General features: G+C 39.6%; 1 protein-coding gene across 3 annotated transcripts in view; it reads left to right on the plus strand.

Annotated features, from left to right (window-relative positions):
* The first annotated feature begins 1,611 nt into the window (after positions 1 to 1,611).
* The window catches only part of LOC129725460 (calbindin-32), a 231,853-nt gene continuing 208,922 nt past the window's right edge, over positions 1,612 to 24,542 (plus strand). For 2 of the 3 annotated variants that reach the window (XM_055681334.1, XM_055681336.1), the window contains exon 1: positions 1,612 to 1,940. The gene's annotated coding sequence lies outside the window, so the exon portion shown is untranslated. Of the gene's footprint in view, positions 1,941 to 17,255; positions 17,379 to 24,542 lie in introns of those variants that run through there. The other variant, XM_055681335.1, reaches the window with a different exon arrangement.

Consider the following 24,542-nt stretch of genomic DNA (forward strand, 5'->3'; position numbering starts at 1 on the left):
ATTGGAAAAGCGGTCTGAAACAACAGATCCTACTTTCACAAAACTCTACGCTCAGTCAAATACGACTCAAACCAGCGTACGGAATCCGATGTTATACCGAGCCTAAGCATTTTACCAAGCAGTATCCCGTGGTCCACTTTATCGAACGCAGCCTTCAAGTCCAGATAAATTGCATCAGTTTGAAAACCACAATCCATGGTTTGTACACAGCGAGACACGAACTGCATTAAGTTTGTGGTTACTGACCGTTTAGGAAAAAATCCGTGCTGCTCGGTGTCAATATAATGTTTACAGCTAGCGAATAAAGCGTCGTTAATAATTATCTATAATAATTCAAAAAGTAATGGAAATATTAAATTATATAGTAAGATAGTCAAAAAACGTTGAGCATGAAAAACAAGAAAACAAAGGAGTGGGTATAGAGCATGATGGAAAAATCGCCTTTCTTGATGGGTAGTGTCACTAAGTGTCAATATTCAATGTTATCTAAACGATGCGACCAAAAATTGGATGTAAATTGACACAAAAAACTTTTTCACTTTTTCACAAATTGGGATCAAACCCTTCACCTAGCCAGCTCATGTCAAAGACTGACTGTGCAAACAAATGTTGATGATAATGTATCCTCCACTCAGGACAAACTGAAGCCAGGACGGCGGAGAAAGCTTTGTTTACCGTGCCAAGGGCGATCAGCCGGAGCAACGAGCGCTGGAGCCGTGCCTTTGCTGAGGCGGAGTGGTATGAATATATCGAAAGCTCAACGCTAATGGTGATGGCTGAAGTGACGGAAGTGAAATTAAATTACAGGTTAGGAATATTTTTCCTTAATTTAAACACTACCCCCTCGTAACTAACCCGAAGCACGTCGGTGGCATTAGCTAAATAATAAATTTCACCGAAGGGGAAACCCGACCCGGTCGATTGATGTTATTCTTAGAACCGATTGACAAATTGTTGTACAAGTTGGCAGCGATTCAAAACTGCTTTAGTTTCTGTGGGAAACCAGCAACATCGATTTGTAAATGTTTTAAAATGATTCCCCGAACAGAGGTTAAGTTGAGACGTCACGTACCATCAAACAACAGAGAGAAAAGGGTTCGCACCAGTTTTTTCCGAAACATAGCGATTAGAAAAATGGTTTTAGGAGCACAGTTTGGTAACCAAGGAGTACAGTTTATCAATTGTGGATTTTTGCGAACGCTCTAGCTCTAGTTAGGATGCGTCAAATTTATACAGTGTTGCGAGATTTGTTTCAACGTTTGTTTTAAAAAGACCAATGTCAGTTTTTACCTCACACTACTCTATTAAATCTTGATGCCGAACAGGATTAGCGACGTGAATTTATGGTTCTAGGACAACCGTTGAGTGAATGACGCTCCTGGCCTTATTCACAAAGGACATCCATACCACCCGGCCATTCATCGCCAGCACGGCTCAGGAGCAGAGTTTTTATGAATGAAATCATTTTCCCAATCGGGAAAACTTCGTTCGGCAGGCGCGCTCTGTCTGTCACGCTCTGCCTTTTTTCCCCTTCCGGAAAGCTCTCACACCAGACCACTCTGCCAGCAGGGAAAACTTGCTATAGGTATGTTGCGGACAAAAAAGCCGGCAGCGAACCGAAGCCGAACTCGAAGTCGCAAGCATATGTACGCAATGGCAAACGGCAATGGCCAAGTATTTGAGCAAACGACAGTGACCGAATCGTGCCATAACGAGCTCTGACAGTGAGCAGTGAACAAGCAGAAGATTGCTACCATCGGTGGAAAGTTTTCTGAACTGTTTTCAGTGCTGTGAAAGTGCTAAACTGTGAGAAGTGGTTTAAACTGTTACTTGTTTTCTAGTGCCTGCAGGTGCAGTGTTTTTAGTGAGTTCCTTCCAATTGGCCTGCTTTGTCCAGTGGCAACGGCAGTAGATTGAAGCTTCTATTCCGGAGCAGAGAAGTGAGTTTTCATTTGGTAAACCAAACCTCATCTAAGCAAAAACTGTGAAAAACAGAATTTTCCGAGCTTAATTGAGACTTAAAAATCATTTTTTTATCGCGTTTCGCGCTTACCGGAAAAACTCAATGAAAAACCCCGGAGACAACAATTCGAGTTCAAAGTTCTTTTCCTCTTAGTGGCGAGGATTGGAGGATACTCGCACTCAACACAACATCCACAAGTGTTTTTTCCAGTTCCTCTGGAGTGCGTGTGTTTGTTTGATTTACACTTTTGCCGTGGTTGTGCCTCTAGGCTAGCGGCTAGAGCAGTATAGCAGTAATAGCAGAGCTGTCAAAAAGGATCGTTTGGCTTGAGGCGGGAGGTGTGAAGCAGCAGAAGGTTTGAATGAGAAGCAGGAAAACTGGGCGGCAAAGTAGGCGGCAAAACTTATTTTTATGGCCGTCGTCCTTATCATTAGCTCGTTGAATGGGAGTATAGGCTGTCAGCCGGGGTGGATGTGTGATGTGCTAACTGTAATTTGTTGGGTTGATTTTAGTTTCGGCGAAGTTGATTATAAGGGCGGCATGGAATATGAATCAAAAGTGGAACAGAGCTTTGGGTTTTGAATTAAACATTCCAAGGCTAACGTCAATTGATTATGATGAACAGATTTCATATCTCAAAGGGTTTTACATATATCTTTTTGCTTAAGAAAAATCAGCTAAGTTTGGATTTTTTTGTTATACGTATAGCACCTTTTTCCATGCATACAAGTAGTAACCTTCTGAAAGTTCTGTTAATCAACAAAAAAAAAAACCAAAATTAATCCACCTAGCGGTCCGACCCAGCCTTTCTCATTTAATTTTTTATTTGTAAAAATAGATTTACATGAACGCTTCAATCCAATAAATGTATATTCACTCTTTAGGTTCTAAAATATTTATGTTGTAATCTTTACATATAAAAATGCAGTCAAGTCTGTCTGTCTGTCTGATCCATATAGGCCCGAAAACTACCGAACCGATCGACGTGAAAATTTGTATGTAGGGGTTTTTGGTGCCGATGAAGGTTCCTATGATAGTTTGAGACCCCTCCCTCTTCTGGAAGGGAGGGGTCCCATACAAATGAAACAAAATTTCTGCACAACTCAAGAACAAACCAAGCAAATGAAACCGAATTTGGCATGTGGATGTTTTGAGAGGTAACTAATATGTCCATAATAGTTGGATGAAACACAAATTTGTACACATCTCGAGAACTAATCAACCAAATGGAACAAAATTTGGCAGGTAAATGTTTTTAGTGGTAACAAATATGTACATAATGGTTTGAAACCCGACTCTCTCTTCTATAAGGGAGGGATCCCATGAAAATGAAACACAAATTTCGCACAGCTCAAGAACCAATCAAGAAAATACAACCAAATTTGGTATGTGAATGTTTTTAGAGGTAACAAATATTCCTCATCTATTTTAGAGGTAACAAATATGTCCATAATAGTTTGACGCCCCTCCCTCTTCTGGAAGTACATGTTTCTTCACAAATTTTTGCACATCTCGTGAACTAATCAACTAAATGGAACCATATTGGCAGGTGACTGTTTTTAGTGGCAACAAATATGTTCCATAATCGACCTCAGACAACATTTTGGATTGTAAGATGGCAACTTCCGGTTTCTGGAAAACAGCCGAAAATGGCCGATTTCCACCCAATATAATAATATCCGGATCTAGAATAATACACAGGAGCTAAAATCGACCACAGATAGCATTTTAAATTTTAAGATGGCGACTTCCGGTTTCTGAAAACAGCAGAAAATGACCAAATACCACCCAATATGAGTTTTTCTTTAACCAGTATGCCGGTCAAAATCCAGAAATTGTCTCCAAATGCCATTATGAAATCCAAAATGGCGACTTCCGGTGTCGGAAAACAGCGGCAAATGACCAAATACCACCCAATATGGGTATTTCCGGAACCGTAATGTAGCACTGGAGCCACAAATCGACTTCAGACAACATTTTGAATTGTAAGATGGCAACTTCCGGTTTCTGGAAAACAGCCTGAAATGGACGATTCCCATTAAATATGAGTATCTCCGGAACCAGAAATATGCACAGAAGCTAAAAATTGATCACAGACACAATCTTGAATTTTAAGATGGTGTCTGGCAAACAGCCGGAAATGACCAAATACCATTCAATATGAATGTTTTCGGAATCAGAATTACGCCCAGATGACAGAAATTGGCAATTTTAAAGTCCAAAATGACGACTTTCGGCTTCTGAAAAACAGTCCAAAGTGACCAAATATCACCCAATATGAGTATTTTTTAACCAGTATCCTAAATACCATTTTGAAATCCAAGATGGCGACTACCGGTTTGTGAAAAACAGCCTAAAATAAACGAATACTATGAGCGGGGGCCTAGTGTGGTTGGTAACGTCTCCGCCAACCACGCTCGACGCCTGGGTTCGAATCCCACCGCCGACATAGGTGTCGATGGTTGTGGGGTGGCGTGATCCACTCACAACCAACCCAACTGGTCTAGATTCAATCCTAGCTGACACCGGGAGATTTTCTGAGGCGAAAAATCTCTGGGATCACGCCTTCCATCGCATGAGGAAGTAAAGCCGTTGGCGCCGGTCCGTTAATAAACGGGTCGTGAGTTAGGGACCTGGGTGTGGAGTCGCCTCCCTGGGCGTCGGTAATTGGCCACAACAGTGGCGGAAATAGACCGACGGAAAATAAGCGAGAATAAAAAAAAAAAAACGAATACTATCCAATATGAGTTTCTCTGGAACCAGAATGATGCAAGGAGCTAACAATTGACCTCAGGCACCATTTTGAATTACTAAATGGCAACTTATAGGCAACAGTCGGCAATGACCGAATAATACTCAATATGAATATTTCCGTAAACGTGATGATGCATAGAAACCAAACATTGACCCTGGACACTATTTTGAATTTGAAGACGACCACTTTTAGTTTCTTGAAAACAACCAAAAATACCTCCCAATATGGGTATTTCCGGTGTCAGATTGATGCCAGAAAATCTGCTGATAATGACAGAATACCACCCAATATGAATATATTCAGAATTGAGGCGATGTACAGAAGCCAAAAGATGAGGATGTTGTCATTTCGATAAAACCAATCATTTCAAACGATTCGTTTTTTGACTTTGATCATATCCTATGGCCGATTCGTCGTGCATTTGCAGACTTCAAACAAACCGCAAGGAATCGATGAACTTGGAACGTTCAAATAGTACGACACCACATTTAAATTATGTTGAGGCCACATATATCGATCAAAGCAGGTCTAGTTTTAAATTGTCTTTGAATTTCTCTTCTTTCCATAACTTTTGAGCCACATACCAAATTGTTATGAAGTTTGTTATTTGTAAGTTTGAGAGATGACTCGTTCGTATGATACTAGTTATGTTCAAATATGTCATGTAATCTTTGAGATAATAGACTATCGTTGTTGCATTAACAATTTAATACATAACGGTTGCTTAAGTTCGATTATAATCAAATGAAATGGGAACGTGTAGGGCAGCCAAACTTTTAAACCACGTGTTCAATCATAATTCATCAGTTAACCCTTAACTAGCCCGCTCATCTGATAATAATAATCAAATCGGTTGTGTAGTTTCTGAGATAATGAAGTTTCGTGATTTTCACAAGTCGGCACATTGCAAATGAAGTTACAGTTCGATTACAGTAAAATTCAATAGGGTCTTCTTAGGCAGCTAGACCATTAATTTGACACTAATTTTGTGGAAATCGGGTCGGCCATCTCTGAGAAAAGTGAGTGAGTCCAAGTAGTCTTCGGAATATGTACCTTTTCATAGCTGGATTTCACATTTTCAAACATAACAGGCAAAGTAATAGTCCGACTGCAAAACAAATCAATAGGGTCTTATGGGGCAATTAGACCTTCCATTTGACACTGATTTTATGAAAATCGGTACAGCCATCTCTGAGAAACAAGAGTGAGTTTAAACAGTCTTCAGAACACGTTTCTTTTCATAGCTTTTGAACCACAGGTTCAATCTTTATAAAATTCAAATCTTAAGGGTTTTCTAGGTAGCTCGTTCTTTTGAGACCAAATTTGTTCAAATCGGTTGTGTAGTTTCTGAGATATTGATGTATCATGATTTTCACATTTTCAAACATAACCTCTAAACTAAAAATCCGATTACATTGAAATTCAATAGGGTTTTATGGGGCAACAAGACCTTTCATTTGCAAGTAATTTCATGAAAATCGGTCCAGCCATCTCTGAGAAAAGTGAGTGAGAATAAAAATCTGCACATACACACACACACACACACACACACACACATACAGAAAATGCTCAGCTCGTCGAGCTGAGTCGAGTGATATATGCCATTCGGCCCTTTGAGCACTTTTATACTTTCGGTTTTGCAAGTGATTGCTATACCTTTCTAGGAGAAAGGCAAAAACACGTTTGTTATTAAGAAATACGAATTATTTGTGGAGTAATGGCCGTTTCCCCGAAACGCTGTTTTTCTGCAGAGGTTTGCGGTGTTTATGATAGAGAACCAGCAAACTAATATTGTTTTATTAGTTAAGAAGTGTGCCAGGTGTCTGAATGATCATTTTTATAAGTATTGTGTTTTCAGTGCAAACGGGAACGTTTTTCCGCAAAAAACACGTTTTGAGCGCTGAAAATTGCATTAAATTTTTTTTTTTGGTAAAGCTAAACTTCGTCTATCAAAAAACGATCGTTTGATGACCGGGGAATTTAATAACGAACATTAAAAGAAAAGATGAAACACGTTAAAAATGGTTTTTTGAGGAACAGAATTGCGAGATAAACGCGTATAAAGTTTCAAGTTTAACTTATGTGGCCGTGACGAGGCGCATCTCAAATCTTCTAACTTCCTCCCTATTGCTCAAATCTTTATGAAAATTTTTGGAAATGTTCTCAAGAAGTTGTGCTCAGATAATGCAAACAAAATAAACCAGTTTTTTGAAAACTGAAAAGGTAGAACAAATAAACGATTTAAAATTTGATGTTGAAATAATTTATTTATAAAAAAAAATTAAACACAAACAAAAAAATTGAGAATATTTCGATTAAAAAAAATCAGAAAATCATGAATGACACCCTAAAGCTCTTTTTCGATTTCTTATTTTTTCACTTCATAATGAACTTCTCAATGTAGGGTAAGGAACGGCTCAAGCAGTGGCGCCTATTTCAATCAGTCGAAAAAAACGGGCCTCATACTAGCGAATTTTGATGAATATGGGCAGTTTCAAGGACGAGAACTAGAGCTCTGAGTAACCAACTGTCTTATGAATATCTAAAATACCGTTCAAAACAAAACAAATCTTTGAAATACATCAATTGGAAAAAAGTAACCATTCTTCCGGTGTATGAAAATGACACAAAAGAGAGACAATTGTGGCAAAGAAGATGCCTTAGCGCCACATGCATAATTCTTATATGGGTAGCTTCCATATAGCCAGATTACTTCCTTGCGGCACTCTAGAAAAATAGCTCAGAATGTGACGCTTTGGGACTAACACATAAAACTCTGGCAGACAGGTATGATCGGAAGCATCTCACAAACACGACAGTGATTTCCAGTTTATCCAGATTGCGTAGAAGGGTGTTGTGATTCACACGATTGAACGCTGCCTTGAAGTTTACAAGCATCCACTTGCAATTCCGCATCCATTGATGGGGATAAAATTCTCCTGCGATCCGTTCGAACAACAGTGAATGAGCTCCCAGAAGACTTTCTTCAGCCATGTTTCCGTGAGAACGATAACATCAGTTATCAACAGTAAGAAGCAGCAAGAAAGGCTAAATTTCCTTCTCCCAAAACTCTCGAACATTTTCAGTGAGCCTTTTCTGTGTTTTCTAGGCATTTTGAGCAAGTGCTTCTTGTTGAAGGTAAAATGACGGCCATCCATGAAATAATAATATTTTGCAGAACCGCAGAATCGGCTCTTACCTTTAGTCCTTGATCAAAAAATTAGTGGGCTTTATTACATCGCCCTCGCTGGAGACTAGGCCCTGAATTATCACATGAGTGGGACACTTTGTTGGCATGACTATCACTAGCCACCTGTCATTCTTTCGATTATTCTTTAGATCTTGATTGTAATTTTTATCATCAGAGAAAAAGATTAAGATTACAGGATTAATATGGTGCGCTTGCTTCAACCGTCTAAGGAATTTCTTGATTTCTCTAACCGTCATGATTTGGTCGCAGCGTTCAATGCCAGATCCGGCCAGAATAACGCGTCTTCGCCCTCATGGTATTTCTTGATGAAGGATGCAGCTTTCGGCAGGCACTTCGTACTATAAATTTCCTCGTTCATGGCCCGTCTGGAGCGAAGGAAGAGCGGCTTTGACATCCCCTTCTCGTTGATTGTCAGTGACAGCAGTACCTTCTTTGGAAACTTGGTGTGTGAAATAAACTTCACCTTGGAGCTTGCTTTCATCTTGGGGGAAGTAAAATACGAATTGCCCTGCCAGTTGTTGCCATCCTGGATGAGATATGTCTCGTCGTTCATCACCACCGCCACGTCACGATTTGCCGGGAAAATCGAATTATCATTTTATTCAGTCGCTTCCGCTGTTTCGAGACCAGTGGAGACCCTGGTACTTCCAGTTCAGCATCATTTGGAGCTTCTGGTCGTTCAGGGTCATCGGACGTCCGGAACCGGGTTTTCTTTCGATGTTCTGATTACTATGATCGATGCTGCATGCACTTAGTATTTGGCCGTTTCGTTTTATTTACTGCAGCGCCTTAAGTTGTCGTACCGAGAAACTAATGACAGCGTTTTGATCTGGAAGGTTTGTTTACTTAGTGGTGAATATTTCATTAGGATTGGTACGATACATGGGACACTTCGACGTTGGATCGCGCTAAACAAATCATCAGGGCAGTCCGAAATAATCCTGCGTGAAGGATTACGGTCGTATCAAGCTAGCAAATCACCCAACAAGACGCTGTAACAGAATCGGGTTGCCAAAACCCGAGCAAGAAAGCAATATGGGCAAGTCCTGACAGAGTACAACGGCCGTATTTTGATGTACGATGAAACATACATCAAAATGGACTTGGATTTTACCTTGCTAACCGTAAGGGGAAAGCTGCTGGTAGGTTCAAATTTGATTTCGCGAATAAATTCGCCCGCAAGTTGTTGATTTGGCAAGCCATCTGTAGCTGTGGAAAGAAGACAAAAGTTTTCATCACTAATGCAACCATGAATGTACAAGTTTACAAGGAGAAGTGTCTTCAGGAGATATTTTTGCCGTTCATCCAGTCATACGAAGGCCCCGTGAAGTTCTGGTCCGATCTAGCTAGCTGCCACTACGCCCGGGATGTATTGATAATATTACGGTTATCGACAAACGAATTAAACCACCAAACTGCCCACAGCTTAGTTCAATTGAAGATATTGGACAATTGTGTAAATTGTAGAATGTGTAGCCAATCAGTCAAAACATGACCTGATATGGCGAAGTGGTGGAAAAAAATGGCCGATACGGTTGATGTTGCCACTGTGCATAAATTGAGGTATTCGACGAAAAGTTCGAGAATTCATCAGAACAGCAGACAAATAATTTTGACCCCCCCCCCCTTCAATTCCGGCACCACACGGTACCTTCTACATATTGTATGAAAAATCGGTAGATTGTATGAATAATCACGAAGAAGTAACCAACGGATCATGCTGAGAAGCCTTAACCAACCAAAATTGCGTAAAGCATCTAAAACCCTATATTTTACAAGCAACGATATTGCAAGGCAAATTCAAGAGCGAGGATGTTCTATCCAATTATTTCAAACTATTTACTTTTTGAGTTAGAACGTATCCAATATCCAACTTGCCATGCATTTGCAATGATCAGTGGCGTAGCCAATGGATTGAAAGTTAGGGTCAACCCCCAGAGCCTGATCTTCATATTTTTTCAATATTAGGGTTCTGCAGGTTGTATGGAAATTTGACCTTCGAATATTGTTCAACGACAGGGCGGTGGTCATTCAAAAACATCACCGAATCATTAATAATTAAAAAGACATTGGGTTTGTTCAAAACATTTTGCATTCAACGACGACTGTAGTTTTTTTCATATGTATTAAGTTCCACGTTATTGGCGCCAGCGTCAGTGAATTCTGTTGCAACAAGGCTCGCTATTGGCTGTTTCGGTTGCTGACGGTGATTAGGGATGCACGAGCCTTTGATACGCACCGACTCGCGAAAGTGACCAGCGGTTTTTTGAGCGTCCCAAAACTGATCGTTTGCTCGAAACCGAAGTCTACCGAAACATCTCGATCATAATCTAATTTCAATCTCTGTCAATGTGCTCATTGCACGACTGTGGCGTTATGGATTCAACACATGTGTTGTGCTAATTTCAGAGCAATGAATGTGTGTTTTGGAGGACACATTATATGATCAAAGCTTTAACTTTTGCGTGTACGTAACCTGCTAAAAATCTGGAGAGATACCATTCTTTTTTCGATTTTTTTCTTTATATTTTTCTAGGTTTTTAATTCTTGGCTTTGTTCTTGTCACCTATAGTTATCAAGAGAGAAAAACTTAATCGCTATTAATTTTTTGTTGCCTGCTATTTTTTTTCTCTGTGTGGACTCATCACTGTGACCAGAGACATTTACTTGATCTATTGTGATATTGCACATGTGTTTTCCGTACGCCGCACTTCATATTATTGGCAGTATCACTAATGAAGTGAATGATACGCTTTTTCCCTCATTTGCCGTGCTTGTGTGAGGTTTTACGCTTTTGTTTCAAACGTATTGGTCTACTATACCAAGCCTCTGGAGAGAGACCGCACCTAACGTCCCTCTTTGGCCAGGTTTATTCTAAGAGGAACTTATTTTTGTAAGGAAGAAAGTCAACTGGGGTACTGGAGAATTCAGCTAGAAGGAAGAGTATGTAATGGAGAGTCTGAGAATATGCTGCTAGAGTTCCTCTAATTTACTTATTTAATGTAGTACACGCAGAATTTTTCGTTGTTATTTTGAAAGCAATAACCAAAATCTCTTCCTTTTGTAATTGATTTGTTACTTAAAAAGTAATAACATTCTTATCCAGCCAAGTAACAACACATACTGTCAAGTGTTTTGCACATGTTATGAGATTACGACTATGGGCCATGGTCTAAGGCTTTTTTTTCCCCTTGTAGAAAGACTGAACCACTGCGACCATTTTTTAATCTATTGTGGTATGCTTCAACTTACTCTAAGTGCGTACGAGCAGGTTCATCACTATTTGACGAGTTGATGTCCTTGCTACATTGCACATTTATCCCAGTTGAGCAACGCACTTCGTATGGAGTTTATTACCTCACCGGGACTTTCTCTTCAAATTTCGGTAGGTTCTATGTGTCCCTCACCGAAGATACGCAATCTGCGTTGTATCAATACTTGGCATTCGCAGAGTAAATGTCCTGATGTTTCGCTTTCGATGCCACAAAGGCGACATTTATCATCATCAAGTTTGCCTATCTTCTTGAGATGATAGGTACTTGCTCGGACAGTGCCTTGTTATAAGACCTGTGAATGTTCTCAGGTTTTTCTTATTAAACCTGAGCAGCACGAGGCTCTTCTCGCGATTTGGCTCTATGAATCTTTTCGATTGTCGTAATTCGCTTATGACATCACAGTTTGCTTCTATGGTCGCTTTCTCCCAGTCACCGAGTTCAGCTTCTAGAGCGTTCGGGGAGACTCCAGAAAGGTTTTGAGCCAACAAAGTTAGTGAATGACCCTCGTCTGGCTAGTTTCCCCCGATTTCACAATGACCAGGAACCCAGTTTAAGTTAACCTGATTTTGCATAGCTAACTGTCGGAGCGACAGGATGCATTCCCACACTAGTTTAGAGTGGCAGAAAGGCGAATTCAGGGCTTCAAGTGCTGCCTGACTGTAACAGAAAATGCAAATATTGGCGTATCGATAATTTCTTTTCAGACACGTATTTGTGCATTCTATCATCGCGTATATTTCCGCCTAGAATACTGTTGGCCAGTGTCCCATGAGAAAAAACTATTAATTCCTGGTCTTGTGAATCCCGCGCCCGCGGAACCATTCATTTTAGAACCGTCTGTGTAGAAGGAAAGCGAGCCATCCCAAATTGTGGGTCCACCTTGTTGTCAACTTTCTCGTTCTATCTCTAATATACTGTGGGAAATTTCGAAATTTGGTTTTCTCTCCAGCCAATCCTCCTTACTTTTTATTAGATTATATATTTGGAAATCTTTCAGTATTCTCAGGTGTCCTGTTAGATCTCCTTTTTTTAGGTTGTACTCTCGATTTAGTCTTAGAGCATTTTTTTCCGCTCCTAGTTGAATCACCTGATGAAGTGGAAGAAGGTGAAGTATTGCATCTAGGGCTTTTGATGGAGTGCTTCTCAAAGCTCCACAAATCGATGCACAGGCCAATCTTTGGATTTTACCTAGCTTAGCTTGAGTGGATGTTTCAGTGGGTTTGGGCTACCAAAATAACGAGGCGTAGGTTATTCTGGGTATGTTTTTTGTTTTATATATCCAATGTATCATGCTGGGTATGAGACCCCAGCTTTTTCCAATGGCTCTGCTGCATACCCGTAAAGCGTTTGTGGCTTTAGTAATTGAGTCTACGGCCGTTACAACCACACGCAAAAATTTCACTTGTTCCTTTAAAAGTAATAACGAAAAAAGCTCCTCTTTGCATAACATTTATTACTTAAAAAGTAATAACATTCACCTCCAGTCAACAAACTATCGCTTTTTGCACATGTTACTAGTTTCTTCCATTTTTAATTCATTCGGTGTGCGTGTATTAGTTCATTTGTGATACGCGTACAGAGTAGAGAAAAAATATGACAAGAGCTGCCAGATATATTTTATTCTCCGTCATACAGTAAGCATATGCTTCCTAAAATCACATCACGATCTGTAAACTGCGTTAGGGAAAAACACAAACATTTGCTCTCTTGCAAACGGATGCAAACCATGTTGAAATCATACTTATTGCTTCAGGGAACTCATTTGGACCTGTTTGATTACACAAAACTAGTGCCCATTAGAGAAACCCATATTCGCATCTCCGTCAACTTTGATCATTCGGTATTACATATCTTGGTTTCAAAGTAAAGAGCGGGGAACGAAACAAGGACCACCAAACAGTCCCAAGCTCTGGTGTGGCCTTTGCTGTACGTAAGAGTCGTCTCCATTTTACTCTGTCCATGGCTACAGTTCGCCAGCTCTGCAGTCTGCGTAGGGTCCGCAGGTCGTCTTTCACCTGATCGATCCACCTTGCCCGCTGTGCACCTCTCCGTCTCGTCCCTGACGGATTGGTTTCAAGAACATCTTCACCGGGCTGTTGTCTGACATCCTGTTTCTAATTAGACATTTGATACAAGGAAGTTACAGGAGAGATTATGCGTATGTGTGAAAAAAGGAGACTGAAATGAAACAGATCACTGCATCAACACAAATGTAGCGGGTCTACAGTAGACTCGCTACATATGCATAGCGGCTCTTAATTGTATTTCCCTCTACAGAAACGCATTCAATCACGTAACTGTCTTTCATAATATTACTTTTAGTTTGTTACTCTTTCTGTATAATGCGGGGTTGCTCTAAAGTAACAAAATCTCCTCGTTTGTGTTGGATATACCAGTTCTTTATTCCGGCGAAGGAATAAAAAAGCAAAGCCTTGGTGCTACATTCCGATTCGGAACTTGACCTTCTGTTCATTTATACACAGACTTCGCAGCCGACTGTTTAGTGTACAGAACAATTGCGGGGCTAGCGCTACGATCCTACTGACACTAACAGTCTCTCCCGGGCCAAGACTCGAACCTACGACGACTGGCTTGTTAGGCCAGCATCGTACCTCGAGACCATCTGGGAGAAAGGAATATCGAATATCGAAGAAATATCGAGAAAATACATTGTACAGATGCAACAGAAGGTTCTTTTACGTTGTTCTCAGTTATTCTCTCTCTTCAATATGTTCCCGCGTTCATATTCCTACTACTACGTAACCCGCATAGAGAGTGAGCGCGCCAAACAATTGTTTTTCTAATTTTGTTTTGCTACATGATAGTCATTGATTTTGGTTACTCTACATGCTTCTTACTAAAGTATGTGAAATCAAGCTAGAATTTCCATGCCTTCAATGTTTAAAATTATTTGAACAAAGAAAAAAATTAGAGGAATATGTATGTAATGTACTTATATTGTATACTCTAATTGTATTTAAAAAAAATATATAAGATTTTTGCTTTGCATGAGGAAAGAAGCTCTTGGCTTATGAGGAAAAATGGTCAGTTGAGTTTTGAAAGCATCAGGCGAAATTTTGCACTTTTGCAAATAGGAAGAGAAGATATTTAAGCTTATAAGGGAATGCTTGTGTCATGACTTTTATGTCAAACACTGTCGAATGCTTTTTCTATATCTAGAAAAGAGGCTCAAGTGGAATGACCTTCAGCTCACAACTGTATCATAGTAGTAACTCCCCATTAGCCCATGGCAAAATCCAAACTGTTCATCTGCAAAAATTGAATTTTTATTGATGTGTGATCCTTTTGAGAATAATTCGCTTAAAAAAATTACTCATCGAAAAAAGCAAACTGATTGGTTGATAGTTTTAAGATAAGCTGGATTATTTTGCGAATTTAAGGTCGAGCAGCTTTTAAATTTTGCTAAATTTTGGAAAACATGCAATTTTGAAACCACTATTAATGTGTAAATAATTCCATCGTCACAAATTGTGATTGATCTGATCTCATTTGAATTAGTTTATATTATTTTTGCAGGTAAATGCTCCCGAGCAGAAATTAAATTTTTTTGTTTATTTGCGTCAGTCATAGTAGACTACATCTTAGAAACTATTGCTAACATCACAAATATAGTTATATAATTCTAGTGTTCAATTTTTTTCTAGGAGCATTTCGCGACATCGTTAATTCAATAACTTCACAATATTTATTAAAAAGACTCATTATGCTATTAGTATTAACTGGCCCGGCCATGGCATATTCCGTTCTATAAGAATTTAATATAAAAAATTTTCGCGTTCTTAATGAGCGTGTAGGAGCATAAAAGTTGAGTTTTCCCAGCAAATTTTCCGAACATATGCGTTGTGAGACTAAATCGTTGACAAGAGTTACCGAAGCAATTTCTCTTCTTTTTTCAAGCGTTTCTATATTAATAAGCATGCAACGCGATTCATAACAAGGGAAAAGAATTCCGGCCTAGTTTTCTTGGTGCACTTAGAATCCATAAACACTCCTAAATCTCTAATTTGATAACACCTTTCTATAATTCGAAGTCAAGAGTGCAACTGGAATGTTCAGGATTTCTTTTCCTTGTGTAGAATATAATTTTGCATTTTTTACGTTGAGATCAAGAAGACTTTTTTTACACCAAATGTAGAAAATATCAACCTCTTGTTGGAATTGTTGAATGTCTGATTTGTTTCTTATTTCCATGCACAATTTCATGTCATCAAAATTGCATATATCAATACTTTGAAATGACTAAACACAAGGGTAACGTAATTAACAATTAAAATTAAGAGCAAAAGGCCTAAATGGGAGCCTTGTGGAACTCCAGATGCCCCTTTACTGGTACAGAAACGTGTCCCTTGAACCTAACCGTTTGTGTCCTATTTGTCAGATAAGATTCAATCCATCTAAGTAGGCCTGACTCAAATCCCAGTTTTTTTAATTTGAACATAAGCATGGAAATATCTACTCTGTCAAAAGCTTTTCTAAAATCCGTGTAGTTTCCAAGAAGTTGCCTCTGTCCATAGACGGAAGAGAGAAATCAGCAAATTCAAGTAAGTTGGTAGCCGTAGACCTTCCTTTGTAAAAACCATGTTGGTTACACGTTATGCGGTTCTTTACCTGATTAAATATTTTTTGGTTTACGATAGCTTCAAAAAGTTTGGGGATACACGATATTATTGCAATGCCACGATAATTTCTGATGTCAGATCTCTTACCTTTCTTGAAAATCGGTATAAGAAAAGATTTTTTCCAGACTGATGGAAATTTTCCGGACGTGAGGGATAAATTGAAAAGCCAAAACAAAGGTTTTACGAAAGCAGGAGCCAGATTTTTCATAAGTGAGGGTGGAATTCCATCTGGTCCTGGACCTTTTGTCAAAACGATTTTGAATATGGATCTGATTTTGTATCTTAAGTCTGAAAATTTTAATTTCTCAAGAAAGTAAATTTATGTCTTTCTGTAAACCTTTATGAATACTCTGAGTCACGAGAACGTCGATGTTGACACCTACGTACATTTTTCAAACGAATAAAAAGCTGAAGATTTTCGTCAATTATTGGTGAGCCTTAGAACCGACATAATTCTGGCACCAATAATTGCACATTCTTTTATTTATTCAATTATATGATTCAATCATAAATTGAATTTCTAGAGCCCAATTGGATGAAATGGCGGATCTGGTTTGACGGCGCGTTGCGATTACGAACCCATAAAGTGTAGAACAGCTCTGTAAAAGTATCACAATAAAATTCAGAAAAAAGCGTATACGTACCGGATATTTGTAAACATACAAAGTACATAACATTCTACGATTTACCAGCTTGAGTACCATCCATCCATCGAGCGCAGATTACCCAACCCAAGCCGCCTAGGACTAGGCCACTAATCCTCATTGCTTACGAGTTGGTAAGCAGTGCACACCAGAGCATCTCTAATCATTCGGTTCCTATCATGTCGACACTGCGAAAGCCATAAAAATGACAAAATTAGCGACCTTTTCCGCTACTGAACTGGATTCGCACTAATGCGTATCTGATTACGTGCAATCCATTTGCTATTGAGTTTCGCTCCACTGCCAGGGTCTTCCTCCGTTATTTCACACAGAGCGCCCATTGCCTGGTACAATATTAACGATCAAATTATGTTTTCTTCTTTCGTTTCATGTGTGTCCTGTCCTGCTGCTGCTGCTGCTGCTGTTGTAGTATTGGTAAGGAAAATAGGCATCGCGGCGGCCACTCTCGGGAAAGCTTTTCCTTCCGCAAGTGGGTGTGTGCGTGTTTATTTATTCCCTGCAAACGTCAAAGTGCGTACTGAACATTATTCCCTCTATACTCAACACGCTATCTAGTTGGGGTAGTGGTAACAAAAAAAGATAGACAAGGAATGTAGGAAAAAACAAAGTTTAGTTGTTTTCCGCCCTCTAGCATTTGTAAATAGTTTAACGTTTTCTTCAGCCGCTGCGCTGCGGGTGGCATTTTATTGCATTGTAAACGATAGCCAATAAAATCGAACACCGGCGGCGGCGACGGCGGCGGTTTGGTCTGGCAAGGACAAGTTTAAGGCAACTCAGTGCAAAAAATAGTAACCGTGATCGCTTACTGACCATTCACGGAGGAGATTCCGTGGGTGGTGGCGGTGCGTGGTGGCTGTTAGAAAAGTAAGGTAAGCAGGATAAATATAGCCGTTTTATTCACACGAAAGGGGTTCGGCATGTAAGCAAATGACACTGGCTTTAGGTAGGTGATATGGTTTTGCCGTGCGCTACAATGTGGTTTTTCATTTGCGGAATAGTTTTAAGATGAGCGGTGTGTGCGTGTGTGTGTGTGTGTGGTTTTTAGATTCGACAAGTTGAATTGTTCATTAGGTTATTGAAACTTTGGTGGCTTCCTGGTTTTGACAGATATTGTATTGAGCTCTGTTGAAAAGGGTTGCTTCTCATTTTAATGGCGCTTGAGCGATGAAAGAATGGAAAGATTTAAGGTGAAACGTTATAGGAACCACAAGAATTAAAAAAAGGAACGTAAATTAACGTGCTGGGGTGATGCAAACATCAGGATATGTTTGCGCAGGTGATGCATTTTCCGAGTCTTGTACCTTTGAAAATACGAAGCCGTTTCTGGTTCCTATACCGTTTGACATTAATTGCAGGGTTCAAAATATTTTTTTTCAGCATTTTGCGTATGGAATAATCCTTTCCAAATCTAATCAAAATCTAACCCAAATTCAATACAACTCCAATTCAAATTCATTTCCTATCCAAATCCAATCCAAATGTAATTCAGATATAGATCAATTTAAATATAATACAAAGTCGAAACAAATCCAAAAAAATCAATTCAAATCCAGCCGAAATTCTATCAAAAAACAGTTCTTATCCAATTTTAATCCAAATCAAATACAATCCAAATCCAATCCGAATCCAATCCAAATTTAAATCTAATCTAAACCAAAATCTAAATCTATTTCATATCCATACAAAATCAAATTAAAACCTAAGCGGAATCAAATCCAAATCCATTTCAAAACCAATTCAAATCCCATCAAAATCCAATACAAATCTAATCAAAATTCAATTTAAATCCAATCCAAATCTAAATCTAATCTAAAGCTAAATCTAAATCTATTCCAAATCCAAACCAAACCTAATCCCAATCCAATCCAAATCCAATCCAAATTCAATCCAAATCTAATCCAAATTCAATCCAAATCCAATCCAAATCCAATCCAAATCCAATTCAAATCCAATCCAAATCCAATCCAAATCCAATCCAAACCCAATTCAAATTCAATCCAAAACCAATCTAAATTCAATCCAAATCTAATCCAAATTCAATCCAAATCCAATCCAAATCCAATCCAAATCCAAGCCAAATCCAATCCAAATCCAATCCAAATCCAATCCAAATCTAATCCAAATCCAATCCAAATCCAAACCAAATACAATCCAAATCCAATCTAAATCCAATCCAAATCCAATCCAATCCAAATCCACTCCAAGTCCAATACAAATCCAATCCAAATCCAATCCAAATCCAAACCAAATCCAATCCAAATCAAAATCCAATCCAAATCCAATCCAAATTTAAATCTAATCTGAACCAAAATCTAAATCTATTCCATATCCAAACCAAATCAAATTAAAACCTAAGCGAAATCCAATCCAAATCCATTTCAAAACCAATTCAAATCCCATCAAAATCCAATACAAATCTAATCAAAATTTAATTCAAATCTAATCCAAATCTAAATCTAATCTAAAGCTAAATCTAAATCTATTCAAAATCCAAACCAAACCTAATCCCAATCCAATCCAAATCCAATCCAAATCCAATCCAAATCAAATCCAAATCCAATCCAAATCAAATCCAAATCCAATCCAAATCCAATCCTAACCCAATCCAAATCCAATCCAAATCCAATCCAAATTCAATCCAAATCTAATCCAAATCCAATCCAAATCCAATCTAAATCCAATCCAAAACCAATCCAAATCCAATCCAAATCCAATCCAAATCCAATCCAAATCCAAACCAAATCTAATCCAAATTTAATCCAAACCCAATCCAAATCCAATTCCAATTCCAATCCAAATCTAATCCAAATCAAATCCAAATCCAATCCAAATCTAATCCAAATCCAATCCAAATCCAATCCAAACCCAATCCAATCCAAATCCAATCCAAATCCAATACAAATCCAATCCAAATCTAATCCAAATCCAATCCAAATCCAATCCAAATCCAATCCAAATCTAATCCAAATCCAATCCAAATCCAATCCAAATCCAATCCAAATCCAATCCAAATCCAATCCAAATCCAATCCAAATCCAATCCAAATCCAATCCAAATCCAATCCAAATCCAATCCAAATCTAATCCAAATCCAACCCAAATCCAATCCAAATCCAAATCCAATCCAAATCCAATCCAAATCCAATCCAAATCCAATCCAAACCCAATTCAAATTCAATCCAAATCCAATCTAAATTCAATCCAAATCTAATCCAAATTCAATCCAAATCCAATCCAAATCAAATCCAAATCCAATCCAAATCCAATCCTAACCCAATCCAAATCCAATCCAAATCCAATCCAAATTCAATCCAAATCTAATCCAAATCCAATCCAAATCCAATCTAAATCCAATCCAAATCCAATCCAAATCCAATCCAAATCCAATCCAAATCCAATCCAAATCCAATCCAAATCCAAACCAAATCTAATCCAAATTTAATGCAAACCCAATCCAAATCCAATCCAATTCCAATCCAAATCTAATCCAAATCAAATCCAAATCCAATCCAAATCTAATCCAAATCCAATCCAAATCCAATCCAAACCCAATCCAATCCAAATCCAATCCAAATCCAATACAAATCCAATCCAAATCTAATCCAAATCCAATCCAAATCCAATCCAAATCCAATCCAAATCTAATCCAAATCCAATCCAAATCCAATCCAAATCCAATCCAAATCCAATCCAAATCCAATCCAAATCCAATCCAAATCCAATCCAAATCCAATCCAAATCCAATCCAAATCTAATCCATATCCAATCCAAATCCAATCCAAATCCAATCCAAATCCAATCCAAATCCAATCCAAATCCAATCCAAATCCAATCCAAATCCAATCCAAATCTAATCCAAATCCAACCCAAATCCAATCCAAATCCGAATCCAATCCAAATCCAATCCAAATCCAATCCAAATCCAATCCAAATCCAATCCAAATCCAAGTCCAATCCAACTCCAAATCAAATCCAAATCCAATACAAATCCAATCCAAATCCAACCTAAATCCAATCCAAATCCAATCCAAGTCCAATTCAAATCTGTTGGAGAATTACCTCCGATCGTAGTAACTCACAATCATTACTGCGATGTTCTGGTTATCCTTAGTAACCGTTATTTACTTGTAATAAGCAGCAGCAATAAATTTTCATTCCTTGTTCAGACTTCAACCAGTTCACAAGTATTTTATTTTCACTTTACAAGTGGTTATGGGCCAAGGATTTGGCCAAGCCTGAAAATTTGAAGAATTTTTCTGAAGAAGTAATCAAGGTTTACGAGGCCATGATCCCGAGAGATGTAACGGTGCATGTCCAAACCAGCGGTGATGGAACCAGAAGGCGTAACAATTCTGGCACCGGTGTTGAAAGCGAAATTAATGACCGTACGGGGGCGTCTAACGTCGGCGCAGGTGGAGATGGCCTGCGGACCGGAGGAGTTATACGTGCCTTTGGAAATTTTGTGAACCTCTCAAACATAGAGAAGCTGCGTGGGCGAGAAAATTATGTATCGTGGGCTTTCTCAATGAAAATGACGCTGATAAGGGAAGGTACGTGGCGAGCAGTGAAACCACTAGAAGGACAGGTGGTCGATCCGGATATGAGTGACCGAGCACTGGCCGCAATTTGCCTGAGCGTGGAGAAGAATAACTTCAGCCTGGTAAAGAATATTGTAACAGCAAAAGGAGCGTGGGATACGCTTCAAAAGACGTTCCAAGACGATGGACTGATTCGGCGTTTCGGACTGTTGGACAAGTTGACGTCGGTAAAATTGTAGGAAAGAAGTTCCGTTGAAGGCTATGTCGACGAGTTGGTAACAACGTCTCAAAGCCTGAGCGAAATAGGATTCGAAGTAAATGATCAGTGGTTGGCGTCGTTATTATTGAAAGGTCTTCCGGAGTACTACAACCCAATGATCATGGGTTTGCAAGCTTCTGGCATCAAGTTAACGGCTGACACTGTGAAAGCTAAAATACTTCAAGACGTGAAATGGCCGTTGAAGAGTTCTAGAACAGAGGGTGCGTTGTACACCAAGCAGAATCAAAAACCAAAACACGCCAAGACTGAGAAGAAGATCGGAAACTGCTTTAACTGCAATAAACTTGGACATTTTGCAGCTAATTGTCCGCAGAAGCAAACAACGAAAAACAAAAGTAAGGCGCTTTGTGCGATGTTGGCTGTTGGCAGACGAAAAGAAGACGAATGGTATTTTGATTCAGCTGTGAGTAGTCATATGACCAGAAATGTCGATGGTTTCAAGAAACAAGAAGTTTCGGTGAGTTCAATGACACGGCGAACAGTCAGTCAATGAAATCAGTCGAACTAGATCTCAAAGAAGGCAGTATCAATGTTCAGGATGTGTTGCTTGTTCCTGATTTGGAAACCAGTTTGTTGTCAATCAGCAAGATTTGCAAGAAAGGATTGACGGTTGTGTTCACGGCAACGAAATGTGAAGTCCTGGATGAAGACGGTGACATTATTGCATCAGGAGCGGAAGAAGATGGGCTGTATCGGCTGAACCAGAGGAAGACAGAGAAGTCGTTTTTAACAGTTGATTCCGATATTTGGCACAGGCGATTCGGACACATAAACCAGCAGAGTATGAAGAAACTCTTGTCGATGGCGGATGGAATCGTCATGAAAAAGGAAGCTTTTCAAAAGTGTATGGCTTGTCTGCAAGGTAAGCACGCCCGAGACGTTTTCCATGCTAGTTCTACGAGAGCGGAAGGTTTACTTGACCTGGTACATACATACGTTTGCGGTCCGGTTGAGGTTCCGTCGCTTGGAGGAAGTCGATTTTTTATTACATTTATCGATGACTCAAGTCGAAAAGTATTCGTGTACTGTTTGCAAGGCAAAGATCAAGTCGCAGAGGTATATGAGCAGTTCAAATCACTCGTTGAGCGGCAAACTGGCAGGAAACTAAAAGTACTTAGTGCGGACAATGGAACCGAATACGTAAATTCCAAAATGCAAAAGAGCATGCTGCAAAATGGTATCGTGCATCAAACCAGTTGTCCGTATACACCAGAACAGAATGGAGTAGCCGAGCGGATGAACAGCGTATCTAGTAAACCGCAGTCCGTCTAGAGCGCTCGACATGGTCACACCCGAGGAAGCATGGACAAATCGAAAACCGAATTTACAGCATTTAAAGATATTTGGATCTTGCGCAATGTTCCATGTACCGAAGTAGAAGAGAAGAAAGTTCGATGTTAAGTCCAAGGAAGGCATTTTTATCGGGTACGCAGAAAATTCAAAGGGATTTCGCATTTTTAATCCTGAGTCCGGCAACGTAATCATCAGTCGAGATATGGTGATTCTGGATGAAGGACGACCAGTGAATATCCCGAAGGTTGAGCAACCAGGTTCTGTCGAGTTCATGGAGCTGTGTACTTGGTACGAAACAAATGATGACGTTGTGGAAAATGAAAATCCACCGACGGCTCGAGAAGAAGAATTTAGGCAGCCTGACCATGATGTACCGGATCAGGCCAACAAACAAGATGGATCCCAGAACAATGAAGCACCTTGCCCTGCGCTCCCGCCGCAATTTACAAGACCAGCTGACTAGCAGCAAGGGTTGAGGCGCAGCGGTCGGGAGTGCGTATTTCCAGGCAAGTACTCTGATTTCGCGTGTTTTAGTTCAACTTCAGAATTTTTCCGAACAGTTTGGCCATGTCGACTTTGATAATAATGTCATTAATGATGCTGGCAATGGCGATGGCGATCCGATGAGTTACACTGAGGCACTGAAGCGGGCGGACCATCATCATTGGACTAAGGCGATGCAGGAAGAAATTCGTGCACTAGAAGAAAACGAGACATGGGTCCTGACTGATCTACCACGTGGACGGAAAGCGATCCGCAACAAATGGGTTTTCAAGACCAAACGAGGTGTTGATGGTAAAGTCGAAAGATACAAAGCTCGGTTAGTCATAAAAGGATGTTCCCAGCGAGCTGGCATCGACTACAATGAAGTATATTCTCCGGTGGTACGGCACTCCACAGTTCGTTTTTTGATGGCAATGGCAGTTCAGTATGATCTCAACATCGAACAACTTGATGCAGTTACAGCATTCCTGCAAGGAAAACTGAAGGACGAGGACATATATATGGAACAACCTGAAAGCTACGTCGGAGATTCAACGAAAGTTTGCAAGTTGCAAAGGGCCTTGTACGGACTGAAACAATCTAGTAGGGTATGGAATACCCAACTAGATGAGGCTCTCAAAGAATTTGGCCTGATTCGTTCCAGTATGGATCCATGCTTATATTTTATCATAATAGATGGAAAGATGTTTTCCGTGACAATCTATGTAGACGATTTCCTTTAATTTACCAACGATGCAGAACTCAAAAGAAGGTTAAAATCATATTTAAATTCCCGATTCAAAATGAAGAATCTTGGAGAGGCGAAGTATTGTCTCGGATTGCAGATTACTCGTGATCGAGAAAACGGTAAGCTTTTCCTCGACCAACAAAATTATATCCAAGACGTTCTCAAGAGATTTCATATGGAAAATTCCAAACCTGTTGCAACTCCAATGGACCCCGGAATGAAAATTGATAAGTCAATGTGTCCAATGACCCCGGAAGAAATAGAGGAAATGAAAAACGTCCCGTTCAAAGAGGCTGTTCGATCACTACTGTATGCAGCTCAAGTAACAAGACCAGACATAGCGTTTGCTGTCAACTTGGTGAGTCAATTCTCAGCGAATCCTGGAAAACGACATTGGGAGGCAGTTAAGCGTATTATGCGGTATCTACGTGGCACATGTGGTGCAAAACTGACGTACTCGAGGGATAGCGATTCACAGCTGACAGGGTATACAGATGCGGATTGGGGAGGAGATCCTGATATGCGGAAATCAACCACTGGGTACCTATTCAAGAAGATGGGAGGAGCCATTTCGTGGAGCGTGAAACGGCAATCCTGCGTGGCTCTATCATCCTGTGAAGCGGAATTCATCGCGCTATTCCGAACCACTCAAGAAGCGCTCTGGTGGAAGCAACTTCTTCAACAAATCAATG

Source organism: Wyeomyia smithii, chromosome 2, assembly GCF_029784165.1.
Source record: "Wyeomyia smithii strain HCP4-BCI-WySm-NY-G18 chromosome 2, ASM2978416v1, whole genome shotgun sequence".
In the NCBI taxonomy this organism is placed as follows: domain Eukaryota; kingdom Metazoa; phylum Arthropoda; class Insecta; order Diptera; family Culicidae; genus Wyeomyia; species Wyeomyia smithii.